Source organism: Natator depressus, chromosome 24 (genome assembly GCF_965152275.1).
Source record: "Natator depressus isolate rNatDep1 chromosome 24, rNatDep2.hap1, whole genome shotgun sequence".
NCBI lineage: Eukaryota > Metazoa > Chordata > Testudines > Cheloniidae > Natator > Natator depressus.
Window position 1 is genome coordinate 3,713,850 of NC_134257.1, and position 16,280 is coordinate 3,730,129.

Here is a 16,280-nt window from a genome sequence, read left to right on the forward strand (position 1 = left end):
CCTTGTCTGTGTGTGTCCTGGGCACTCACAGCCAAAATGAAATGAGGGCAAAGGGGCATCCTGTCCCTTTAAAAACACAGAGCAGGGGAGGGGCTGGCTGAGCTAAGATGAAAGTCTGACATCGCCCCCCCCCCCATCTCCTCTTCTTCCCACCCCTCAGTGCAGAATTCCCTAACCCCCATGTCCAGGATTCCCCTCCCCACACACACACACTTCCCCTCTGTTAAGAATCCCCCCAACACACATCCAGGATCCCCTCCCCCACCCCGTCAAAGACTCCCCCCCCCATCAAGGATCCCCCTTGCTGATTCAAAGATTCCCCACATCCGTCCAGGATCCTCCACCTCCAGGATTCACCCCTCCTCTCAAAGATCCCGTCTCTGCATCAGGGATCCCACTCCCTGCCCAAGTTCTGCCCACCCCATCCCATTTGCAGGATTCCCCCTCCCTCTAGGATCCCCCCCAATCCAGGATCTTCCCTCCCCCTGCAACATCTTCTGTCTCTGTCCAGACTCTGCCCCTTGTTCAAACAACTCCCCCCCATGTCAAGAATTCCCTCCCCCGACCAGGATTCCCCCCCCAAAAAAGTCAGTTATCCTCTGTCCCTGTCCAGAATCTGCCCCCCATGTCAAAAAATACCCCCCCACATACACACACTTCTATGATCCCCTGCCCCATGTCAGGAATTTCCTGCCCATACCCTGGATTCCCCCCCAAGTCAATCACCCTCAAACTCTGCCCAGAATCTCCCCCCCATGTCAAAAATAACCCCCACCTCTATGATCTCCTCCCCCATGTCAAAAACTCCCTCCCCATGTCCAGGACCCCCTCAAGTCAATCACCCTCTGCCTCTGCCCAGAATCTGCCCCCCATGGAAAAAATACCCCCACACCTATGATCCCCTCCCCCATGTCCAGGATCCCCCCACCCCAGTCCATTACCCTCTGTGCCTCTGCCCAGAATCTGCCCCCATGTAAAAAATACCCCCACACCTATGATCCCCTCCCCATGTCAAAAACTCCCTCCCCATATCCAGGACCCCCCCCAAGTCAATCACCCTCTGCCTCTGCCCCCCATGTCAAAAAATACCCCCACACTTCTATGATCCCCTCCCCCATGTCCAGGACCCCCCCACCCCAGTCCATCACCCTCTGCCTCCATCCACAATCCCACCCCCAACTTGGCCCAAGTTGCTGGGTGGGTTGTTCTGAGAGCCCCCCCACCCCCCGCCCCCCAGGCCCGGCCAGCTCCTCGGCCCCCTCCCCCGCTCGCTCCCAGTGGCTCCTTCCCCGTCTCGCTCCATCCCCTCGCTGCAGCCAGCCCCGCCGCTCCGGAGCGCCAGCCAGCGCGGGTGCGAGCGAGCCCGGAGCGAGCCAGCCGGAGGGGCCCCTTGCGCCGGAGCCGTGGAAATGGTTTGGCGGCGGCGCTGAAGCCGGGCAGGGCGCGGAGAAGGCGAGAGACCCCCCACCCCGCCCGCCGGACCCCCCGATTCCCCCCCTGCCCCCCAGCGCCCGGGCCAAAGGCAGGAGCATGCGGAATCTGCGGCTCTTTCTGCTCTGGGTTGTGACTCTGGCTGACACTCAGTGCCAAGGTAAGGGGGGCGGGGGTCCGCGCCCCCCACCTCTTTTGTGTCCGCGCCGGGGGGGGGGGGCGAGTTTGCAAGTTGTTCGTGGGAGGATGGGCGAGGGCAGAAGGAGCGGGGGGAGGGGGCGATAGGGAAAGATTCCCCCCCAACCCCACTAACCCCCCCACACCCCACTTAACCCCCCCCCCAATTCCTTCTGCAAACGCAGCTAGCGGGGCCTGATCCTGGTGTAACTTGAGTGGCTTCGCTGGAATGGCTCCTGATTGTTTCCCCCCCAAGCTCCCGGGGGGGGGAGGTCGGTAGCTCCCCCCCACACCCCGCTTCTTTCATGGGAAATCGAAGGGGAATTGCATCTTGGATCTAAAGCTGGGGGGAAGGGGGAGCCGCTTCCAGTCCTGCTTCACCCCCCCCCCCAGTATAACCCTGGTGGGTAGCCTTGGCTGCTGCCCTATATTTATGTATTTGTGTTGCCCAGAGAAAAGTTTTGTGGCAAAAAGAACTGGGGGGGGGGGGCGCCCGGAAGGCTGAAGGGGGGAAAGTGAAGGAAGAAAGGGAGGAATGGCAGAAAGGAGAAGTCGCGCGGATGCCAAGGAAGGGGGAGGAGAGAGCGGGACAGGGGAATGTGGGGGGAAGGGCAGGGAAGAGGCTGCGATTTCAAGTTATAAAGGGGGTGGCGCGGGGGGGGGTCCGAACCCTGTTTGTGCAAGTTCTGCGGGGTGCATGGAGGGCGCTGCTTCCCCGGGAATCCCCCCCGCACACGCTGGGGAGCGGCGACCAGGCCGAACCGCTGGCTGGAGAACAGCTGGGGCTCCCCGGCTGGAAGGAGCATTCCAGGGAAGGGAGAGCTCGTGTCTGGGGAGTTGGCGTTAAATCCTGCTCTTTGCCCACTTGGGGGGAGCCAGCGGTGGTTTGCGGGGGGCGGGGGGGGGACTAGCTGGATTGGAGTCCCGCGGGCCCCCTCCCCGATCTGGATGGGGAGCCTTCCTGGGCTGCCTTGTGCTGATGTCGCAGCAAAGGGGAAAAGGGGGAGTTGGTGTCTTGTCTGTGACTCCAAGCGAGATGCCAGCGGGATCTCCCCCCAGGAGCAGGGTTGTGTGTGGGGCAGAGGAGCTGGGGGGGGGGGGGTGAGGTAGTGGCGGAAAGGGAAATATTCCTCCTTCTGCAGATGTCTCAGCTCCCCCAGGAATGCCTGAGCCGGGAGATTTCTGGCTGATAAGGCTGCTGGGGGTTGTTTATCTGGCTGGTCGCAGGGACCTGTAGAGCTAGAAGATTCAGGCCTGGTCCTTCCTTGCAGACAGTGGCGGGGCCCTGGGCTCCCACTGGAAAGTAAGAAATCCGAGCCCTGCCAGGGTGGGTGGGGGGCGGCGGGCCCTGGACCATGTCCCCTGTTCTGATCTTGCCCAGAAGGCATTATTGCTGTTTGTCGAGTGGTCCCACCCAGCGGGCCGGTTGTGCCAGGCGCTGCGCAGAGGCAGGAGAGACGGTCCCTGCCCGAAGCGCTCACAGTCCAAATAGAGCAAGACCCTTAGGCCCATTTACAGAGGCGGCACGGCAAACTGAGGCCTAGAGAGATTTGCCCAAGGGCCAGCAGGCAGGCAGTGACTGAGGTCTGCTTTCCCCAAGTTCCAGGCTAGTCGCTTAAAGGCAAAGCTGGCCAGGCTGCCTCCTTCCCAGCTGCTGGCTGCTTGGCGGGCCCATGGGGCAAATGAGTTGGCTGGTTCTGGGGGTCTGTGTTGCGGGAACACCACCTCTTCTTGGGGTGAAATAGCCTTCACCGAAGGGGGCATGGGAGCCTGAACTCCAGTGCGGGGCTGGAGGGGTTCCCCCCACCAGGGGACAGAGCGCCTGGAGGGGCCAGTTTGCAAAGGGCCCTTGACCTGCCAGCATCCCTGTGCTCTGGATACTGAGGCCTCCAATGCTTGCCGGTCCCTCCTGCTACAGCTTTCATTTAAAGGGGGGGGGGTTGTGGGGGAGCGTTGCTAAGACGCTGGGAAGAAAATGAGACAAACAGGGGTTTAAAGGGGGAAAAAAGCCTCTTACACTGAAAGATCGAGGGGGGGGGAGGGCAGGACAGGATAAATACATCTCATCCTCCACCCCTCCTTGCAAGACTCCGAGAACCACCATGGCTCTTTACTTAAATCGAAGGAACAAAAGCTACAGTCCCCCCGCCCCCCAAACTGTGACATGTGGATTTAATTGGAGGGAAGGTGGTGTTGGGGTGGGGGCAGGTGTTTGCAGGAGAGAGAGAGAGTGAGCAGAAATATTTCCCTTTCTATAAATCTAACTCTTGGAAACCAGCGTGAGGGGGGCAAATGGGCTGAATCTGATTTACTCCTGCAGAGGATTTGATCCAGAGGGTGGCTTAAATCCCTGCCTTGGGGAAGAATCCCCCTCCGGGAGGTGAACAGCTAAGCAGGGCTGGTGATTTAGGAAGCAGGATTCTGGGAAAGAGGAGGCTTGGGGATCTGTTTTGATTCCCTTTTGAATAAACACCCCTCTGCCCCCCTCCATTCCAATTTTTCCCTTTGTTCCCCACTGCTCTGCATGACACCAGGGGAGCCACCTGTGTTATTTTTCCAGGGTTTGTGGGGTGTGCATGGGGATTCTTGTAAGTTTCTTTCTCTTGCCCACTCCCTCCTCCTTCGGAAGCTGTTTGGATGGGTTGGTCTGGGGCAGGAGGGGTTTTCCTTCAGGGTTGTTATCAGGGAGAAACGGAGCAGGGATTGGGGGTTGAAGAGTGGTTGGGAAAACTGTGATCCCCCTCCCCGAAGGAGATATATATAAATGAGCTTGATAGATGGAGAAAGGGGGTGGGGGGAAACATGCTGGAGTATTGGGGGGAGGAAGAAGGGGGGTTCTGTGCCATTCATGTAGTTTGAGCTCACACACACACACACAAAGATGTTGAATGGGTTTCATCATTCTTCATTTCTCACTAAATAATTTTCTGTATCTTATCTAAATGAAACCCATTATTCTTCCCCCCATTTCAATCACTCGCTGTGATTGTGCCTCAAATTGAAATATTTATTCATTTTCCGGGTGATTCTTTATCCCTTTCTCTCTGTGTGGGTTTTTTCTCCCCCCCCCCCTTTCCCTTCCTTTTAGGGAAGAGCAGCAAAATTGCAACAGCAAAGACTACAGCTAATCAGGAGAAGTGTGTGCTTCGGGAGGTGGGGGGTGTCAACCCGTGGGGGTGGGAAGTGGCTAGGGTACTGTTTTGTAAGGAGGGGATTTATGGGGAGGTAGAGGGTGGGAGTGTTCTTCATACTGCCTGGAAATATCGGGGGGGGGGGGGGAATGTGCTTCCCAAATCCCTCCCCCTAACAGAAACACACACATAAAATGCTTTGATTCTGCACCTCAGAAGGCAGCTAGACAGAAGGAAGAGGGAGTCCTGACACCGGATGGCTCGCTCCATGCAACAAGGCGAGCTATAGTAAACTGGTCACAGATCCCTTGTCATGTGTCGCCACTCAGGCACTTCACATCTTGCAAAGGGGGGGGGGGGTGAGGAATTGGGAGTCAGGACTCCTGGGTTCTATCCCCAGCTCTGGGAAGGGAGTGGTGTCTAGTGGGTAGTGCAGGGTGGTCTAGGTGTCAGGACTCCTGGGTCCCTTTTCTGCTTTGCTACGTGTCTGTCTGGCCTGCTTTCCTTGCATTTGTCGGGCGGCCTCCCCCTGTTTCTGGGCCATCTGTGAAACGGTGATAAACCCACCTCAGAGCGGCTGTGAGGTCTTAGCCAAGGTTTGTGATCCCCTGCCAGAGACACCTGAGAAGGGAAAGGTTACAAAGAGGTCACACTCCCATTCAGGGTAGGGTTTGCCTTCTCCTCTAGCCCCAATGAACAGATGTGTTCCTGTGCCTTTAATCCCCATCCCATCCTTCATGACCCCAGACCTGGCTTCCCATAGCGAGGACCAGGGAGCCATCACTGGCCTCAATTAGGACAGAATTGCTAGGACTGGAACATACCAGGATAGATCCTTGGCCACCGATAGTGAGTGAGTTGAGTGAGAGAGAGAGAGAGAGAGAGAGAGAGAGAGAGAGAGAGAGAGAGAGAGAGAGAGAGAGAGAGAGAGAAAGAAAGAAAGAAAGAAAGAAAGAAAGAAAGACGAATAAATTCTATTTATCTCGTTGTTTATTCAGCTAACTCTTTTAATCAGCTAGTGAGTACATTACTGGTGAATAATATTTTCAATATTCAGTCCGTATAGATAGATAGATAGATTAGATAGACAGACGGGGTGTATGGAGATAGATAGATAGAGGGGTGTGTAGAGGGATAGATAGGTAGATAGATAGATAGATTAGATACACATGTGTGGGGGTGGATGGCTGGATGGTTAGAAGTGGCGTATCTATGGGGTAGTGTGTATTGCATTGGATGGAGGGGGATGGTTGGCTGGCTGGCTAAATGGAGGGGTGTTCCTAGGAATGGATAGTTAAAGGGGTATATATGGGGATGGATCAGATATTACAGTGCTGAGGGCAATGTAAGAATCTATACATGTTGGTAGATAGAGGGGCATTTATGGGGATGGATGGACAGAGGGGTGGGGGTGAGGATGGACTGATGGATGGATGGATGGATGGAGGGGTGTGGGTGCGTATGGAGGATGGATGGACATGGGGGTGGGGGTGCAGATGGATGGATGGATGGAGGGAGGGAGGGACGGTCAGAGGGGTGGGGGTGCAGATGGATGGATGGATGGATGGACAGAGGGGTGTGGGTGCGTATGGAGGATGGATGGACATAGGGGTGGGGGTGAGGCTGGACGGACAGACAGTGGGGCAGACGTGCAGATAGATCACTCCCCCCGGAGAAGCAGCCAAGGAGCTGGCAGGACGTGGTTTCCAGACCTGTGCAGAGTCCATGCCTGCAGAGAGCTCGGGCAGGTCTCGGTCTCAGCCCCCCGTGTGCGTGGCTGCTGCATTGCCGGCTCCCTTCCCCCCGTGCCGGACGCCCCTGGCGAGCGGCAGGTAAATATTGTGAGCGACGTGCGGGCAGTAATAGTGGTTTGACTGCAGATTGATGAATGCTGTGTAAAAACTCGGCACCCAGCGGCCCCCCTCACCCACGCATGCCGGCTGCTGCCTGCTCTGTGCCACTTCTCTGCCAGCTGCCCTGGCCCCCAGGGGCCTCACAAAGCCCGGCCTGCCGGCCCGACGGGGCAGCTGGGGGGAGCAGCCAGCATCGCAGCTCGGCCAAGGCATCGGGGGGTCAGGGGGGTGTATAGGGCAAACTCTGTGCTGGGGCAAGTGGCTTCCCTTACCCAGGGTGGGAGCCAGCACAGGGTTGAGGGGGGAGAGCTCCACCCCACCCCGAGGGTTGAAGTCTTTAGGAACTGGAGGAATACAATGCGGCGGCGGGGTGTGGGGGGAACAGGTGGCTAACCATTGCTGTCACCCCACTAGGTCGCCGGCCCCGTGCGTGTCTGTCTGTCTGCTCTCTCTCTCCATAGTCCCGTCGTCCCAGCCTGCTCTCAGCCTGCTGGCCGTGTGAGGGTTAAAGGGGCATCGTGTCATGCTCAATGTCGATTTCCTGGTGCTGCGGGGAAAGCGATGCCCCACAGCCCAGCCCCTCTCCCTGGGGTGGCCCACTTATGGGGCACAAGGGCTGCAAACGTTCCCATGGTGGCAGCGGCTGGCTGGGCTGCTCCCCGGCCCCCCTGCCACCAGGACATCACTGTTCAGCTCCACAACCCCGCATCCCTCTGCCCAACACAGCAGAGGAAGAGGGTGAAGGGTTTGATCCCCTTGTCTTGTCCTCTGTGCGAGCGGCAACAGGGCTGGTTTATAGCTTCCTGCTGTCCTGTCCAGCCCCAATAACCTGAACTGATCCACGGCAGGGGACTCCAGCTCTGTTCTGCTGGCTGGTCTGGAATTTAACCCCCGTGTCTCTGATTTCCACCCCCCAGCAGCCTCTTCTCCTCCCCCTCTGCGGCTGACCCTGTCTCCCCCCGCCCCGGCGCAAATGTGACATGCCACCCTGCTGGAACCACGGGCCCGTCTGCCTTTCCAGATCAATTCCATCAGCTGCAGGCACGCGGCTAGGCACTCCTAGCCTCTGAGAGCAGCAGGAGGGAAACGGGGGGACTGCAGGAGGGCTGGGTTCCCTGGGGAGGATCTGCCGACCCCGATTCACCAGGGTCTGTCTCCACAAGACGAGAGCCCTGTATTTACTGCGGCTATTCCCATGCAGCGCGGGCACGCTGGTCCGATTTATACAGCTGCAGCACCCCCACAAGTGAAACCGGGGTCGGGGGGGGGAGGGAGGGCTGTGTTACCAGCCCCTGCCTGCCTTGAAGCACTTACAGCCCAGGGAGGGGAGGTGACTTGCCCCGGGTCACCCAGCAGATCAGTGGCATAGCTGGGAATAGACCCAGGTTTTCTGGGACCCAGATGAGCACCTGTCCACTAGGCTATGCTGCCTTGTGCAGAGGTGGCAAAGCCCAGATCCCCAGACCCTTGTGAGGGGGACGGTAGGGGCAGGCGGGGCGTGTGCATTGGGGGTCACATGGAAGTGGCTGTGAAAGGGGAAGTCCCTCCAGAAACCAGGCGCAAGCCGGATTCCAGGCAGGCCCCAGACAGGCCGGGCACTGGCAGAGCAAAGCCGGGTTAGTGGAGCCTGGGGGAGATGAAAGACAGGGCTGGCCAGACAAGCACTTCTGTGAGGATCCCTCTGCTTGGGGAAGTGAGCGATGGGGCCTAGCTTCATCCGCCCTGCTCCATTTCAGCAGCTCAGGCCCGTGTCTCACTGCAAATACAAACTGTCCCTGGGTTCAATGGGCATTGGGCCCATCCATGATAATATCAGTGCCTTGGACCGGGGGATCTCCCAGCACACCACAGCTGATCAATCCTCACCTCCAGCCACGTAGGGCAGGGGTTGGTACAATCAGCTGCATTTTCCAGGTGGGGAAAGTGAGGCATGCAGTCGGGGAGTGATTTGCTCCAGGTCACACGGCAGGCCAGTGGCAGAGCTAGAAATGGAACCCAGGAGTCCTGGCTCCCAGGCCCTTGCTCCAATTACTAAACCCCAGGCTACTTCCAGAGCTGGGGATGGAACTCAGGCATCCTGGCCACTCAGGCTCATTCTTAAACCTCTAGACAACACTGCCTTCCCCACAGAGAGAGCTCAGCGGAGTGGCTGGTCCCTGAGAACCAATTGCTAGCGCCCACCAAAAGGGCAGTAGGAAAAGCAAGACCCTGCAATCCGGATCCAAACCCTAGAGCTCTCTAGGCAAGTCTTAACGGGGTCCCCCCTTCTTGGATTCAGCTCCAAACCTCCCCAGAGCTGGAGGGCCTCCTGATCTCAGCTCTGGGACAGCCCTCCTCCCAGGAGAGCAGCCCCCGCCGTCCGGGACCGGCTGTGCTCAGAGGTTTAAGGGCTGGGGTGCAAGGTGGAGCCAGCAAGATGTGCTGATGCATTGTGTGTGTGTGTGGGGGGGGACAACGAGGGAGCTCAGCTGCGTTTCCCTATCACTAATGCGCCTTTGAACCAGCCACCCACTCACTGCCCCCCAGGGATCCACGCCGCCCCTTTCATTCCGCCGCCTGGTGAGAGGGTTATTTATTTTGATTGCACCTGACACCTGTCAGCACACAGCTCAGCACAAACAGCCCGGTGGGGCTGGCTCCACGGCTCCCCCCACCCCCACCTTGAGGGGCTTTTCCTGCCGTAACCTCATCATCTGCGGCTGGGTGCAGGGAGAACCACGCACAACTCCGGCGACCCATCACGCTGGGCGCTGCCTGTCGTACACTCCACCGGGCTGCTGCAATCCAGCTGGGCCCAGCACCCTGGTTGCAAGTGACTCTCGGGTAGGAAAGCCAGCAGTCGATGGTAACAAAATCCACTTGCAGCAGAGACAATTCTCCCCCACTCCCGGGAGGGCAGGCTTAGAGCCCTCAGCCTCAGACTCCAAAAACACAGGGCTTGCCCATTTGAGGTAAGGGTGCGCTCCCTCAGCTAGCGGTGGTAGCAGGCCTCTTATCCTCTCTGTGGGTAGCCACTAGAGGGCCACCTCCAAGCAGCCCCCACTGCCTGCTGCCACCCTCTCCCCACACTCCCTAGAGCTGTGCTCCGTTCGGCTCCCTTTGCGTTCCAACAAGCCGAGTGAAAAATCCCAACCTCCCCCAAGCAAAACCGGGCTGAAAGGGGCAAGATTCCCCCTGCTCTGGGACTGAAGACACCCGACCATGGAACCTCCGAGGTCCACAGGGTTTCCACCCTGAAGCTGTTGCCTGCCCCCCTGCCGGGAACACCCCCGTCCCCAGCTCTCTCCCTATGGGCTGCTTTCCTCCCCCGCCACCCCAAGCTCCGGGGCTTCTATAGGGTTTGCAGATCCTGCTGCAGATCTTTGGTCAGGACTCCCTGGGGTCAGCCCTGCTCCTGCTGCAGAGCAGAGCAAGTGCATGGTGTTAGCTCCCTGCTCAGTTCCTCAGGACACTGGGGCCTTCAGCCCGACAGCTCTCGGCCAGCCCCAAACCTTGGGCTACCGCACTGGCCCTCTGAACAAGCCAAGTCCAGTTAATGAGCTCTTTGGATTCCAGCAAACACAGCCTAGCCTGATCCTCTTGCACAATCGTATGCAGCAGGGAAACGCTGCCCCCCCCCCAGCACACTAGGGTTTTGCACCATCTTTGCACTGGTGCAAATGAGCAATGTTGCACCATTCCAGCCAATGCAGATTATGCCATTGGTTTCAATGGGAACAGGGTTGAACCCTAAAACAGGTTAGTCTAGGTAGGAGACAGTGTGATTTAGTGGATAGGGCCCCTAAATTGGGAGTCTGGAGACCTGTTTGCAGCTCTGCCACTGACTTGCTGGGTGACCTTGGGCAAGTCACTTCCCCCCTCCCCGTGCCCAGTTTCCCCATCTATAACCTGGGATACTAATGCATGCCTTACTGTGTGAAATGCTGTGAAGCTGGTGAGTGCTTGCTCCTCCACAGACGTTAAGCACACGTTGTGTTATTGATCTAGAGATGAATCTATCTAATGTTCGGAGTGCTGTAACCCCTGCTCCAGACAGTATCTTGCAACTCTACCTGTTTGATCCATCTACAGTCCACTGCTGCTCACTCTGCAGAGCAACTCAGGGATGAAAGGAAACCCTTTTCTGTCAGGGCATGTGCATGCGCAAAGTGCAGTGAACTTGTGGAACTCCCTGCAGTAGGAAAAGCGGCAACCAAGCTTAGAGACAGGCAACAGCCCAGATGTTGCCAAGTATGGGACAGGAGTGCTGATGACCCAGAAAAGGTTCCTGGCAGTGAGAGACTCTTGGGAATCGTCTCTGCCAGGGAAGCGGTGGGATCCCTGTCGTTCAGGGCACTTCGAACACGTAGCTGGAGGTTATAGCATACGGAAGGATCCTTCTTCAGCTAGGGGAGACTGGACCCATCAGGGCCTTTTCTTCTCTGATTGGACACACTGGTTCCCATGCTCCCTTACACCAGTATGGCAGGAAAGGGCCATTAAAGTGGGAGGAACTAATATATTTTAGCCTGCCAGAGCTGCATGAAGGGGCCTTAGTGTGACTGAGAATCAGGCCCTCAGGCAGTTCCAATAGCAAGGAGGCAATTAAAAGGGTCCTCCACCCTCATGTGTCAAGGCACAAGTTGATTGTTCACCCTCCACCATTCTTGCATGGCTGTGAAATCGCTGCTGCGCTCCACACCAGAGGTGGCTGCATTTCAATGGTGGGAGAGCGATCCCCAAGCAGCATTGCTTCGTGCTTTTAAATAGCAGTTGTGCTCCACCCCAGAGGTGGCTGTCTTTCAGGGCTGGGTGATTGATCCCTTGTGCTGTTAAACAGCTGATGCATCTTACCAGAGAGGTGGCTGCCTTTCAGTGGTGGGGGAAGCGATCCCAGCATGCAGTGCATACTTTGCAAAGCACACTGGGGTCATGAGATTGCCCTCACTCCAGGGCTTCTGCTGCCATAGGGCACAGGAGGCCGGACACCAGGTACAATGGCCCCCTTCTGCTGCAGCGAGCCTTTCGCTGGGGAACGGACTGGTGGCTCGGAAGTGGCAGGCGGGAACGGGGGGACTCGGAGCAACAAGGATGGCTCCTTGCTGACCCTGTTCTGGAAGGGAGGATTAGAGCTAATGGACAGCGTGTCACCGTGGCTGTGTGGGGGCTGACCCAGCAAATTCCGTCCCCTGCCTTGAGTCAGAGATTTCTTGCTCTCCTGCCCATTTTAATATCCCAGGGAGCCTCCTTTCCTACCCAGATCCCCAGCACTCAGCCCCTCCCCAGCCCCTGCACTCAAAGCCATTGAGGAAATTGGGACCCTGAGTGAGACCCACGGGGCACACTGGGATTAAAGGGCTCCAATCCCGGGGTGGGGGGGCGGTGCGAGGTTGGAGCCAGCCAGCTCTCCAGGGTGAGGCCACTGTAGTTCCTGGCAGCAAGGGTGCGCTCGGGGGCTCCAGCCTTCGCTCGCTCCCCTGGCCCAGTGCTCTTGCTCGCTCGCTTCCCTGGCAGGATTCTGTCACTCGACCTCTTGTTCCCCCAGTCCTCCTCCCTTGCGCTCGCCTCCCTGGGCCGGGGCGTGCGTTTGCCTGGGCTTGCCCTCTAGCTTGCGCTCCTAGGCTATCGCTCCGGCCCATTGGCTTGCTTGGGGCGTCCAGCGGGTGGCTTTGCAGCTTCTCCTGCAGGGCTATGGTCTCCTCCTACGATTCCTTTTGGCTGAAAGAGCAGGGAAAGAAACAAAGTCACCTTGGAGACTGAGTTTCATCAGTAGAAAGGGGACCAATTGTGATGAAGTGTGTGTTTGTGTGTGTTGTGCGTGCGCCACCCTCTATGGGAAGGAATCAGAAATGTTCCCCTTTGTGTCATAAGCCCTATAGTGCTACCAGCTAGGGGAGAGTCCCTGCTAGCTCCGGTGCTAGACTTCTTATCAGCATAGACTTGCTGATAGCATTACGGGGGAGACCTGGCTAAGCAAAGGTGGGAATTGCTAGGACAGCCTGCCAGGCAAAGAGCTCCAACCTCCTAAGAGACCCAGAGTCCTTGCCCCGATTCTGCAGTGAACGCAGGGAGTGATTGGCATTATAGCAGGCCTGAGCCCTGGAGCCATTTGCGAGAGGAGCTCAGAACAAAGGCCGGCCCCTTAGGAGTTCCAGGGGCCTTGGCCCTGTGGAGCGTCTCTCCCTGGAGGGGACAGGGCTGGGCTGTATGGTGAATACAAAGGTGATGCTTTGCTGAGGCTGCTGCATGCAGACCGCCCCTGTGATCCTGTCTGGCTCTAGCTCCCAGCCTGCAGTGCCTGTTGTCACCTAAATCCTGCCCTAGCTGGATAATGGGTGTCAGCAGAGGAGCCCGGATTCCTGGGTTCTGGCGCATCTCCCTTGTTCTGGAGGCTGAATTCCAACACAGAGGTGGGGGATGCAGCGAAAAGAGAGCAGTGGAGTTAGCAGCTTTGGGGTCCCTTCCCTGTTCCCTCCAAATCAAGCCCCCTGTTGCTGCCCGGTTGTCCCAGCTTATTCCCTGGATTGCACCCAGGGAGATCGAGATTGTCGTGCAGCAAAAAGTCATCGCCGGCTCAATGCACCGTGCAGCCCGGCGGGGAAGCAGCTAGCAAGCCGGGGGCATCAGCAGGCCTGCCGTGCAAGGCACGGGGGCGGTGGGAAGCGGTGGTGGGGGAGTAGAAGCGCTGGGCCCAGAGGCCCCTGTCAGGTTGTGAGCGGCGCTAGCAGGTTCCCCCCGGGCCAAGGCCTGGGGAAACGTGACTTTCCCAGAGTAGAAATCCATGTAGCATCGCATATCGTTATCCCCGGGCACATCAAGGGATGGAGCGCGGGCGAACGATGAGGCCAGCGGAGAGCAACACGCGGCGTGGGCGTGGCCGATCAGCCGGGTGCGAGGAGGTGCCCTGGGAGCTAGCAGCTCGCAATCCACTTCTCCACTTCCCCAGCTTGCGGTGAGATTCCCCAGGCTCCCCCTGCCCCCTTCCTGCCCCCCGCACATACAGCTGTGCCACCCAGTGCAGGAACAGACAGAAAGCCGGCAGGGTGGATGCCGTTAAATATTAATAATGCTTTGCCCTTCTCTGGCGCCTGCCAGCCACGGAGATCAAAGCCCTTTGCAACCATTAGCGAATTTACCCAGGAGCTGGGTAAATATTTACAGATGGGGAAACTGAGGCACAGGGAGGGTGGAAGTGTCTTGCCCAAGGTCACCCAGTGACTCAGTGGCAGAGCCAATACTAGAATCCGGGAACCTTGACCCTTCCTCTGGCGCCCCGTGCTGTAACCACTAGCCCACATTCCCACCTGGAGTTGGTAGTAAAATCCAGGAGCAGAGCTGTCTGAGAAACGGTTTTCCCATCACATAAAAATGCTGCAGTTTTTGAAAAATTTCCCAGGACCTTTTGGAATCGTTCATGAAAAGCCGGAGGAAGAAAAAGACCCACCATCAGGCAGCCAAGAGCCTGGCAGTTGGACGCTCACATGAGATGGGTGGGACCCAGGTTCAAGTCCTGCTCTTCCTGATTCAGAGGATGGACTGGAACCCAGGTGTCCTGTGTCCCACATGGGTACACACATGCCCTCACAGGGGCCCTCATGGGACATGCCCACCTAGGGACACACATGTGGCTTTACAAACATAAAGGGACATGCCTGGGGACTCTTCTACAGGCCATCCCCATTTGCACACTTGTTTGTGTCCCCTTGCACATGGATACACACCGCCCGGAGCCGTGGCTGCGTCCCCGTAGGAGGCGACATGCGGCCCCCCACTCCCCACTGCCTGGTGTTTGGTGCTGGTAACTCAGGGATTATAGCTAACTCTCCATAAAGATCCCCCTAATTGCTTGCCTTACCTCAGGTTTTATCATCAAAGCATCCGTTATTCCCTCTCTAGCCTCCTTTTCTTTTTATTATCTCTTAATTAATCACTCTGGCTTTCACACTTAGCAGATAATTACAGTCTCCTGGGCACACGGCTCATTTTCATAACCTCCTGCTCTGAGTGGAGAGTGGGCGGGAGAACAGCGGGAAGGCCAGAAGAAGGGATGGAGGAAAAGGAGGAGAGGAAAGTGGCTGGGGGGAAAGAGGTGAGGTGTAATAGATCCGCCTTCTCTGCTGTCATGTCTCCCTCTACAGGCTGCAGCTCACAGAAGATAAGGGATCTACTACTGCGGCTGCAGCTAACAGGGATCCACCCACACACTTGATCCAAAGCCCCCCTGAAATCAGCAGATTGCTGTTAGTTTGAGGGGCTCTGGGCCAGGCCCTGCAGCCAGAGGCCCCTCAGGTTGCAGCCTGGGTGGGTGGAGGCTGGGATGGGGGGGGTGGGGGGGGAGAGAAATGTGAGCCAAAGGAAGACATGGGGAGCGATTGCTGGGCCAGCGCAGGGCAGGCAGAGCCTGTCACCTAGCTGCCTGGACAAACGTGGGTGAGCGGGAAAGGAAAATGGGGGGAGAGGCAGCCTTGAGAAAGCAGCCCCCCACCTCAGATTTGTCCCGCCACTGTTCCGAGGGTCCAGTCCTGCCCACTTCCTGAGAAGAGCAGGCGACTGCCCAAGCAAGTTCTCGGCAAGGGCAGCATGGCCTAGTGAGTAGGGCGACTGGCACAATTGCATGATTTAAAAAGAAAAAAACACAATTCAGTTAAAGCAGTTTAAGACCTGCTCCCGAAGCTGCATTTTCTGTCAGCGGCAGCATCCCAAACACCAGACCTGGTTGGGATTGATGGATGGATTGATTTGGCCAGAAAATGCAGATTTGTCGAAACCGAAACTTTTCACGGGAAAGGGGAGTTTTTTTACTCCACAAAGCTTGGAAGTTAGTGAAACACTGTCCACATGGAAAATCCGGGGTTTCCCCATTCGAAATGGTGGTCCATTTTGAAATGTCAGCTCCGTCCCGTTTGGATTTTTTTAAATTCAAAGCTGAAAATGGTTGAAAAGCCCGAAACAAATGTTTCAAAATGATCTAAACAAAACATTTGGATCAGCCCGAGCTGAATGTCTTTTCAGAGCATGAACAGTTTAACGATTTTGACTTTTCGTCCCAATTCAGGATGGGACCATTTTTGGCAGGTTGGGAAAACCATCCCCCTCTCCCCCAGCTCAGCCAACCATAACAACGCAGAACTGGGGTGTGTGGGTCAGACAGATACAACCTAGTTCTTTCAGCCTCAGCCCTGGGATCTCTCCTAGCCCTAGGATGACCAGATAGCAGGTGTGAAAAATGAGGACAGGGGGTAGGGGGTAATAGGAGCCCATATAAAAAAAAGCCCCAAATATCAGGACTGTCCCTATATCTGGTCCCCCTACCTAGCCCTCCGGCCAGTTCTGTACTAGTTCTTGCAAAGCTCGCCTTTTGTCAGCACAGCGTGGTGTGGCGTGCAGCCATGCTTCATTTTGTCTCCTATGAACATAACCCTCCACGTTTCCCAGCATAGGTAGTGTACGCTCCTTGCCCAGACAGTTCGGCCGGGGGTACAGCAGCAGTGCAGATCAGAAGAAGGAGCAGTTTGCCCTGTCTGTACGCTGGTGTAAACGGCCGCTGGGCAAGGGAGAATCCAACCCAGAAACCCCAAGCCGCGTTCTCGTTTGTGCTAAGTTCCCTTTTCCTGGCTCCGGCTGGGCAAAGAGGCCTTAAAGCGAGTGTGACTGTAATTTACACCCAATTTAAGCCCTCTTGACGCTGCCAGGGGCCTAGGTGTCAATT

The 16,280-nt window shown here is 57.1% G+C and overlaps 1 protein-coding gene across 1 annotated transcript in view; it reads left to right on the forward strand.

Annotated features, from left to right (window-relative positions):
- The first annotated feature begins 1,531 nt into the window (after positions 1 to 1,531).
- KIRREL1 (kirre like nephrin family adhesion molecule 1) overlaps positions 1,532 to 16,280 on the forward strand; it is an 87,264-nt gene continuing 72,515 nt past the window's right edge. Inside the window, exon 1 of the mRNA XM_074938651.1 lies at positions 1,532 to 1,591. The gene's annotated coding sequence lies outside the window, so the exon portion shown is untranslated. The remainder of the gene's footprint in view (positions 1,592 to 16,280) is intronic.